The sequence below is a fragment of the Theropithecus gelada genome, chromosome 6 (assembly GCF_003255815.1).
Source record: "Theropithecus gelada isolate Dixy chromosome 6, Tgel_1.0, whole genome shotgun sequence".
Lineage (NCBI taxonomy): Eukaryota > Metazoa > Chordata > Mammalia > Primates > Cercopithecidae > Theropithecus > Theropithecus gelada.
In genome coordinates this window covers 95,857,337-95,866,443 of record NC_037673.1, presented here as the reverse complement: position 1 = coordinate 95,866,443, position 9,107 = coordinate 95,857,337, and positions in this window count along the sequence as shown.

Genomic DNA, 9,107 nt, shown 5'->3' with positions numbered 1-9,107 from the left:
TTCTGTGTAAAAGGTTTTTAAATAAACTTAATGGATTTCTGTTGTGTACATGTAATGAAAGAATATCAGGGTCAGTCCCAGATATCCATCCTTCAACTTACTTAACTATTCATCTTTCTATCTCTAGATCAATCTATGTAGTTATATGCTTATTTATTTTTTCAGCCTATATCTGAAATAAATTTGTTGTTAATTCAGATACATAACCAACCAGCAAGATAAAATATATAAGGTAGTTCATCTAAGAGATCACATAACTACAGAAAAATAAAAGAGGAAGAAAGAAAAAAAGAAATGAGATTTCAATATCAGCTACTAAGTGAACTAATAATTCACACATGCTTAAGGATAAGTTGCTAAATATCTTGCTTTGGGTTTTTTTAATAGATGAAGCAAATAAATCAATGGAATGTATTAGTTTGATGCCCATAAAATGAATGCCAATGAATGGATTAGGACAAGCAGTTGGAGGCCTGGAAGAATTTTGTCCTCTAAGGCCTCATAAAGGGACACTAGCTAATGTTATGGAAAAAGATCTCAATGTTAAAGTACAATTTTTAAAACTAAAAATCATCACTTTCTTGTAAATATAAATTTTCAAATATCCTACGCAATTCATTAATTAATATGGAATCAGTAAGATACTATGATAGGTTCAGAGATTATTTGAAAAATTAGGTATTTATAGATAAAGTTAGGATACGATTGCTGAGTTAGATACAAAACTGGTTAGTGTCTAATATTGCCATACAATACAACCTATAGGGTTATCTCTTTCCCTAGAAATAAAATATATGCATATGTATCAGAAAGAAAATTATAAGTTAATAGCACTTGATATAGTACAGATGTTTGTCCCCTCCAAATCTCATGTTAAAATGTGATTCCCAATGTTGGAGTTGGGCAAGGTGAGAGGTATTTGGAGCATGAGAGTGGATCCCTTATGAATGGTTTGGTGCCTTCCCCCATGTTAATAAGTGAGTTATCATTCTTATTAGTTCATGTGAGAGCTAGTTGTTTAATAGAGCCTGACATCTCTCTTGCTTTTTTTCTAACCAGATGACACATCTGCTCCTCCTGCTGCCATGATTGAAAGCTTTCTGAGGCCTCACCAGAAGCAGATGCTGATTCCATGCTTCTTGTGTGGCCCGCAGAACTATTAGCCAAATAAACCTCTTTGCTCTATAAATTACTTACCCAGTCTCAGGTATTCCTTTATAGAAGTGTAATATGGACTAACACAGCCCTGAACAGTTGTGAAGATATCCTAGAAGATAGAAGAGTCAAACTGGACACCAGTCAAGCTGGAAAATGTAAGCAATATGTTTTTTTCCTTTGAGACAGAGTCTCGCTATGTTGCCCAGGCTGGACTGCAGTGGCGTAATGTGGCTCACTGCAGCCTCTGCCTCCCAGGTTCAAGTGATTCTTGTGCCTCAGCCTCCCAAGTAGCTGGGACTACAGGTGTGCACCACCACACCCTGCTAATTTTTGCATTTTTAGTAGAGATGGTGTTTCATCATGCTGGCCAGGCTGGTCTTGAACTCCTGGCTTCAACTGATCTGCCCACCTAGGCCTCCCAAAGTGCTGGGATTACAGGCATGAGCTACTGTGCCCATCCAATAATTTCTTAATATATCATCAAAGCTCAAGAGAGCTAATTATAGGATACTGAAGATGTCACTGGAAAATAAAGAAAAAAAGAAAGTGGGTGAAAATATCCTGAAATCTGAAAAGTATGAAGATAAATAAAAAGTAGTATAATAGTGATGAAATAAGAAACAGGAAAATGTATGCTTGAAGAATATTTGAAGTCTCTTTCTTTTAGTTAAAATTGTTTTTAGTTAAAAATTTACTTTAGTTAAAAACTGAGTTAAGGGAAAGTAAACTTTTCCATAAGTAATGTAGCTTATTCAAACATATGCTGCCTTTGAATCTTACATAAAACTTTATTTAATTAAAGAAGGCTCCCATGCATAAAATCATTTTCCTTAAGAAAAGAAATGAGGAAATACATATTTATTTAAAATACCTTTAAGTCATTTTGAAAGCTCTAATTCTTTATTATGATGAGCTTGTTATCCTCAGTTTTATATCTGTATTTGATATTCAGTTAAATGTACATCACAAAAAACTGAACAAAACCTTATCAGTTGTTATAAATGAAAAGAATAGAGAGAAATATTCGATGGAAACTATCAAGTAGTATTTAATTGTCAAAGGCCAATAAATCATTTATTTATTTAAATACTTAGGGCATGTTCCTCCCTAGTATCAATCATCAAGAAAATATTCTTAGAAATTATCTGGCTGTACATTCCAAAGAGTAGAAGACACTTCTAGGAAGTTATCTTTAGACATTGTCTTGACTATATCCAGTCTTTGGAAACTTGCTACTATATAAGGCATCATTGAAGCTTTTTTTTTTTTTTTTTTTTTTTTTTTGGAGACAGAGTCTTGCCCTGTTGCCTAGGCTAGAGTACAGTGGCATGATTGAAACCTCTGCCTCCTGGGTTCAAGGGATTTTCCTGCCTCAGCCTCCCGAGTAGCTGGGATTATAGGCATCCACCACCGTGCCAGGCTGATTTTTGTATATTTGGTAGAGATGGGGTTTCACCATCTTGGCCAGGATGGTCTTGAACTCCTGACCTTATTATCCACCCACTTTGGCCTCCCAAAGTTCTAGGATTGCAGGTGATGAGCCACCATGCCCGGCCCCATTGAAACATTTTCTAACATTCAGATTAAATCTATATCTCTACCATTTCTATTTATGGGTTCTATTTATTTTTGAGTCAAAATACATAATAAATAATCAAAATTAATAAGTAATAAACTGGAAGCAGCTCATGTGCACTGCTCTCGTCATCTGTCTTTAATATGACCAACAGTTAAATATGTAAATTGCATTATTATGTTATCATGGCTTGCCTTAATATTTTTGCTGTATGTAAAAAAACATCCAACAGCCTTCAGTTCTTCTTCACATGACAGCTCCCTGTATGTGCTCCATTTTGTTCCCATACTTTGATCTGATTCAAATCAATCTGCAGTCATTATAAAATTTATTGTCTAAATTAAATAACATTATGTTAGTGTGATTTCTGCCCCTATTCAAAATTCCTGTTGATATGCTACACATTCATATTTAAATTTTGGCAACAATTTTTCCACTACTGGGTGGAATAATTCATTGCAAGCCAACACTCCAACTTAATAGAACCAAAAAAAAAAAAAAAAGATGAGCTTTTTAGCTTAGTAGAACTAAAAAAGATGAGTTCTCCTTTTCAGTTAGATAACTGAAAAAGCAGAAAGAATTGCAGTGATGAGTTCAAGAGAAATAAGAAGTTTTCAATGTTGATCTGCAGATGCCTTTAACTTGAGGAATATTTGTTAATTCTAGGTAGGGGATAAAATCTGAAAATTTGGACATCACAGGGGAAAGGGCCCATATCCTGGAAAGAGAAAGCTTCAGAACATTTGACTGCTTTGAGTGACTAACAGGAAACATTGTACATTTGAAAGGACTTAAATATACAGACAGTTTCCTCCTTGAGAGATTTGCTGAATTCTATAGATGAGAGGAGGTTAAAGCTAAAGAGCTGAGCCAAAAAAAAATTCTTAAAAGCAGAGCAAAAATTCCTACAGTGTCTTCTTCCTCAAAAGAAAGACATTCCAGAATTTTCACTGAAAGCTTTAGGAGTAGGGATGAATCAGGAAGTAGTCTGATAACTACCAAAAGGGTAGCCAGTCTCAAAGCTGCTCAGTTCCATTATTGGATTAATGTGTTCCCATCTTTTTGAGTTTCTCCATTTATCAATCTTTTTTGTATTTTCATTTATATATAATAGTTGTACATATTTTGGGAGTGCATGCTATGTTTTGATACATGTATACAATGTGTAATGATCAAATCAGGGTAACAGGATATCCCTAACCACAAACATTTATCTTTGTGTTGGAAACATTAAAACTCTCTTCTAGCTCTTTTGAAATATTCAATAAATCATTATTAACTATCATTTTCCTATAGTACTATTGACTACTATATATTATAAATAATTTAATGTATATAATAAATAATATATTGAGTACAATATATTCTTTCTGTATAACATATTTTTTGTACCCATTAACCAACTTTTCTTGCTCCACTTCCCTTCTCCCTTCCTAGCCTCTAGTAATTACCAGTCTATTCTCTATATCCAGGAGATGTGCTTTTCTAGCTCTCAGATATGAGTGAAAACATGCTGTTTCTCTTTCTGTGCCTGGCTGATTTCTCCTAACATAATGACCTCCAGTTTCATCAGTGGTGATTGATACAAGCATGACAGGATTTCATTCGTATTTATGGCTGAATAACAATACATCGTGGAAGATATTAGACTAGAAGCAGCTCATGTGCCTGCTCTCATGAACAGGAAACAAAAGGGCTAGTGAACACTGACCCTGAAAACCAGCATCTGAAATACTATGTCAGGACCCATCAAGACATCAGAGGAACATTGAGAGCAGAGAGGAAAAAAGGTGGGCACCAGCTTATCTGGACTCAGCGTGGAGCCAAGAGAACCTCACCAAAGCAAAAAATGTTGAGTGATTGAGAACCCCACCAAAGGAATGCATGCTTTTCACAGGAACCTGTGCAAAACTGGGAAGAGGAGATGACTCCTCCCCGACTCACTTCAACCCCCACATCACTTCACCATGCTTCTAGACTGAAGCAGAGAGCTACCTAGACATTTTACAGGGGCAACTCTTGAGTCCTAGTGGACCTCTACAAGCCTTGGGTCCCAGAGCTGACCAGTACTCATGCCATAACACCAATAGAGGCTGCAGTTGGAGTGCCTAGAAACTAAGATTGTTCCATTCCCCCCAACCCACAACCCCACCTTGCCTAACTGGGCTTGCTACTAGCTTGCTACCCAGAAGACTGGTTTAGGCATCCTCCAGACTTAAATTAAAGCCAGTCAATCCAACCCAGCTTATACCATAAGCAAATCCTGAAGGGCATGAAAGAAGAAAAAATAAAAATAAACTTTAAAAAAGCAAACAAACAAGAAACATCCAAAGGACAGCAACTTCAAAGACTAAAGGAGCATAAATCCACACAGGAGAATGAACTAGCATAAGAACTCTGGCAATTCTAAAAGCCAGAGGGCCTTCTTACCTCCAAATGACCTCACCAGTTTCCCAGCAATGATTCCTAGTCAGGCTGAAATGGCTGAAATGTCAGAAATATAATTCAAGATATGGAGAGAAATGAAGATCATTGACATGTAGGAGATAATCTTAACCCAATCCAAGAAATGTAAGGATTACAGTAAAACAATATAGGGGGTTATAGACCATGTGGTCATTATAAGAAAGAACCAAAGTTACCTATTAGAGCTGATAAACATGTTAGAAGAATTTCATAATGAGATCACAATTACTAACAGTAGAATTGACCAGACTGATGAAAGAATCTCAGATCTCAGACTAAAAGAAATACAAAAAAGAAGAATGAACAACACCCCTGAGAAATATGAAGTTATATGAAGAGACCACACCTATGACTCAATGATTTCTCTGAATGAGAATAAGAGAAAGCAATCAACTTGGACAGCATACTTCAACATATCATCCATGAAAGTTTCCCAAACCTCAATAAAGAGGCCACATTAAGGAAATATAGACAACCCCTGAAAAATACTACATGAGAAAACCATCCCCAAGATACATAACCATCAGATTCTTCAAGTTTGAAATAAAAGAAAAAATGTTAAAGGCAACTAGAGAGAAGGGGCAGGTCACATAGAAGGGGAACCCCAGTAGTCTAACAGCAGACCTGCAGAAACCTTACAAGCTAGAAGAGATTGGGGGACTATATTCAGCATTCTTAAAGAAAAATAAAATAACCAAAAATTTAGTGTGCAGCCAAAATAAGCTTCATAAGCAAAGGAGAAATAAGATCCTTTTCAGAAAAGCAAATGCTAGGGGAATTTGCTACCGCCAGACCTGCCTTACAAGAGATCCTGAAGGTAATGGTAAAAATGGATAGGAAAGACTTATACAGCCATTACAAAAAACACACTTAAGTACATAGACCATAGAAAATAGAGCAGGCACACAAATAAGTCTGCATAATAACCAGCTAACAAGACAAATGCAGGATCAAACCCATACCTATCAATGCTAACCTTGAATGTAAATGAGCTAAATGCCCCAATTAAAAAGAACAAAGCAGCAAGTTGGATAAAGAAGCAAAACCAAATTGTATGCTATCTGCAGGAGACCCATCTCACATGCAGTGATAACCACAGGCTCAAATAAAGGGATGGAGAAAAATCTACCAAGCAACAAAAAAGAGCCAGGGTTACTATTTTAATTTCAGACCAAAGGGACTTTACACCAACAAAGATAAAAAAATAAATAAATAAAAAAGGCAAAGGAGAGCATTGCATAATGTTAAAGAGCTCAATTCAACAAGGGGAGTTAACCATCCTAAATATATAAGCAACCAACTCAGGAGCACCCAGATTAATTAAGCAAGTTCTTAGAGAGCTACAAAGAACTTAAATAATCACACACAAATAGTTGAAGATGTTATCCCAGTGACAGTATTACACAGATCCCTGAGACAGAAAACTAACAATTTTATTCAGGACCTGAAGTTCACACTTGACCAAATAGACCTCATACACATCTACAGAACACTTCACCACAAAACAACAGAATGTACTTTTTTCTCATCTGCATATGGCACATACTCTAAAATCAACCACACAATCAGGCTTAAAACAATTCTCAGCAAATTTAAAAAACTAAAATCATATCAACCACACTCTCAGACCACAGTGCAATAAAAACAGAAATCAATGCTAAGAAAATAATTCAAAACCATACAATTAAATGAGACTTAAACAACCTTCTCCTGGATGATTTCTGGGTAAATAATTTAGGCAGAAATTTTAAAGAAGTTATTTGGAATTAATAAGAACAGTTAAAACATAGCAGAATCTCTGGACATAGCCAAAGCAGTGTTAATAGGGAAGTTTATATCACAAACATCCATATAAAGAACTTAGAAAAATCTCACATTAACAACTTAATATCACAATTCGAGGAACTAGAAAAACAAGAGCAAACCAACCCCAAGGCTAGAAGAAGACAAAAACTAACCAAAATTAGAACTGAAATGAAGGAAATTGAGATGTGAAAAATCATACACAAATCTATGAATCTAGGAGCAGATTATTTGAAACAATAAGATAAATCATTAGCTAGACTAATGCAAACAAAAAGAGAAGATCCAAATAAACACAATCAGAAATGAAAAAGGGGATGTTATCACTGACTCCACAGAAATTAAAAGAAACTCTTAGAGGCTACTATAAACACCTCTATGAGGACAAGCTAGAAAACCTAGAAGAAATGGGTACATTCCTGAAAACATACAACCTCCCAATACTGAACCAGAAAGAGATTAAAATATGAACAGATCAAAAATTCATCTGAAAGTGAATCATTAATATAAAGCCTACCACCCAGAAAAAGCCCATGGCCAGACAGATTCACAGCCAAATACTACTAGATGCATAAGAAAAAGATGGCACAATTTCTCCTGAAATTATTCCAAAAATTGAGGAGGAAGGACTCTTTCTTAACTCATTTTATGAGGCTAGAATCATCCTGATACCAAAACCTGGAGGAAACACAAAGAATAAAGAAAACTTCAGACCAATATCCTTAATAAACATAGATGTAAAAATACTTAACAAAACGCTAGCAAACCAAATGCAGCATCACATGAAAAAGCTAATCCACCATGATCAAGTAGGTTTTATTCCTGGGATGAAAGGTCAGTTCAACACACACAAATAAAAAAATGTAATTCACCACATGAACAGAACTAAAAAGCCATGTGATTACGTCAATAGATGAACAAAAATCTTTCAGTACAATTCAGCATGACTTTATGTTAAAATCTCACAATTAGTCAGTGAAGGAACATACCTCAAAATAATAAGAGCCATCTATGAAAAACCCATAGCCAACATCATACAGAATGGGCAAACATTGGAAGCATTCTCTTTAAAAACTGGAACAAGACAAGGATGCCCACTCTGTCCACTCCTATTCAACATAGTGCTGGAAGTTCTAGCCAGAGTAATCAGGCAAGAGAAGGAAATAAAAATAAAATCCAAATAAGAAGACAGAAGTCAAATATTCCCTGTTTTCAGATGTTATTATTCTATACCTAGAAAACCCCATAGTTTCAGCCCAAAAGCTCCTTGATCTGAAGTCTGAGGATACAAAATGAATGTACAAATATCAGTAGCATTCTATACACCAACAACGTCCAAGCTGAGATCCAAATCAAGAATACAATCCCATTCACAATATCCACAAAAAGAATAAAACATCTAGCAATAGAGCCAACCAAAGAGGTGAAACACCTCTACAATGAGAATTTTAAAACATTGCTCAAAGAAATCAGGGATGACCCAAACAAATGTAAAAATTCAATTATCACGGATGAAAGAATATTGTTAAAATGGCTGTACTTCCCAAAGGAATTCACAGACTCAGTGCTATTCCTACCAAACTAGGAAGGAATTTGGAAGCAAAAATTAGGGAAGCAAAAAAAAGAGTCAAAATAGCTGAGGCAATCCTAACCAAATAGAACAAAGCTGGAGGCGTTCACATTACCTGAATTCAAACTATACTACAAGTTTACAGTAACCAAAAGAACTTGGTACTGGTACAAAAATAGACACATAAACTGAAGGAGCAAAATAGAGAGCCAGGAATTAATGCCACACACACCTATAACCATTTGATCATTGACAAAAGTAAGCAATGGGGAAAGAATTCCATATTTAATAAATGATGCTGGGATAACTGGCTAACCATATGCAGAAGATGTAAACTGGACCGCTTCCTTACACTATATACAAAATTTAACTGAAGATGGATTAAAAACTTACATGTAAAACGTTAAAGTATAAAAATTCTGGAATACAACCTAGGCAATATCATCACGGACTTAGGACCTGGCAAAGACTTTGTGACAAAGATATCAAAAGCAATTCCAAGAAAAACAAAAAATTAGCAACTGGGACCTAAAT